At 35.6% G+C, this 1,950-nt stretch overlaps 1 pseudogene; it reads right to left on the reverse strand.

The window, feature by feature from the left end:
* Positions 1 to 494: 494 nt before the first annotated feature.
* Positions 495 to 1,387, reverse strand: LOC110563792 (nucleophosmin-like; annotated as a pseudogene).
* Between the last annotated feature and the right edge of the window lie 563 nt (positions 1,388 to 1,950).

A 1,950-nucleotide genomic window follows, 5' to 3' on the forward strand; every position in this document is an offset into this window, starting at 1 on the left:
CTTAAATTCATCAACTAATATTCACACAAATGAAAATACTTTCCTACAGTTTTCATAAGATGTATATAGAATATTTTTCATACAAAATTTACTAATATATCATTACTGATATTTATTACAAAACATAAATTTTTGTCATTGTGGATAACTTGCTTCATTAACTAAAATAAAATCTACAGAAAGGCAGGATTTTGTTACTTGACTTTCTCATTCATCCCATCCCCAACACTCAGAGCCATGCCTTTTTATCATTATTAAACTGCTGAGTTTATTTCATATGTATATTTGTTTCCCTACCATTTCCACAACTGACCACCACTACTACTATACCCTATCATAATACTCCATACATACTTAAAACCAAGTAAAGGGTAGAGCTCCATTCTTGAAAACTAAACATGCATTTTAGACAACACATTCTTGGCAATTGAACTTGAACATTTCTCAAACACGGTAGGGAAAGTTCTTTACTTTATAAAAAGGACGGCCAGATATCAGTGTTCCAGAAATGAAGTAAGATGAAATATTTCAAATTGTTTAAACCATTTTCTTAAGGAGATTTCCTCCATGGCCAGAAATCTTGAATAGTCTCCTGGTCAGTCATCAGGGAGCAATTCTTCACATAATTAATTAACTTAGCTTCCATTTTGGAAAGAGAAACACCTTTTTTTCTATATTTGTTAAGATTTTTGCCTTAAGGTCTTCTACAGAACTAGGTCCTTTTGGTGTTTGTTCCTGTTTTTTTGAAGGACTCTTGATCCTTTGATTTCAGTGTTAATGGTTTTAAGTGTTTTCCATTTTGGTTTGATTTTTGTGCATTTTTTTTCCTGGTGTATCTCCTACAGAATTCTTCCTCCTCATCAAAATATCATCATCATCGTCATCGTCATTTTCAACATCCTCATCATCTTCATCAAGTTTTACTTTTTTTGTGGAACCTTGTTACCACCTCCAGGGAAAGATCACTTTCCAGACATACTTAACAGTTTTACTTTTCCTAATCTTCATCTTTTAACTCTGCATCTTCCTCTACAGACACCAGGTGCTGTCCACTAATGTCCACAGGTCTTGATCCACATTTCAACCTTAAGACCACAGGTGGAGTAATTTCAAATCCCCGGAAGGAATCTGTTAGTTGTACAGATATTTTCAAAGTTTCCAGTGTTACTTTCATTGGACTGCCTTCATAGTTCTTTGCTTCTGCCTCTACGATGTGTAATTCGTCTTTTGCTCATACCTCTAAATTGACCGCTCTTAATAATAACTGGTGTTCATTTTCATCATTATCCACTTTAAAGTGGTAATCATTGTCAGCCTTTAGTTCACAAACAAAAAGGTAGTTCTGAGGCCTAAGAGGACTCTTATCCACTTCCATCGAGTCTTCCATGAAGTGGAGGAGCACACTTCGTTGTGAGGGAAGTCTGAAGGAGAAAAAAACCACCTACTGCTTCCCAGAACAAAGACAGAATCACTCCATGGAAAGGGAGCCGTACCTTATAGGTGTTGGCATTACAAAAATCTTTGAATTAATATACCATCTAATAAAAGCAGCCAAGGAAGATCTTTGGTTTCCTTGTTTGTTCTGTGTGTTTAAGCTCATGCTACCCTTGAATTCTGATTCTTTGTGTCAGCTTACTTATATTTGTATAGACAAATTATCCTACGATTCTATCAATTGTTCCCAAGAATTATCTGCCAATCACAGGAGAAATCTGAATTAAGATATAAGTACCCTCAAAACTAAAGTGCAAGTGGATCAAAGACTTCGACATAAAACCAGATACTCTAAATCAGTTAGAAGAAAAAGTGGGGAACAGCTTAGAACTCATTGGCACAGAAGATGACTTCCTGAACAGAACACTAACAGCACAAGCTCTAAGAGCAACAATCAATAAATGGGACCTCGTGAAACTGAAACACTTCTGTAAAGCAAAGGACACTGTCGTCAGA

This window comes from Meriones unguiculatus, chromosome 3, assembly GCF_030254825.1.
Source record: "Meriones unguiculatus strain TT.TT164.6M chromosome 3, Bangor_MerUng_6.1, whole genome shotgun sequence".
NCBI lineage: Eukaryota > Metazoa > Chordata > Mammalia > Rodentia > Muridae > Meriones > Meriones unguiculatus.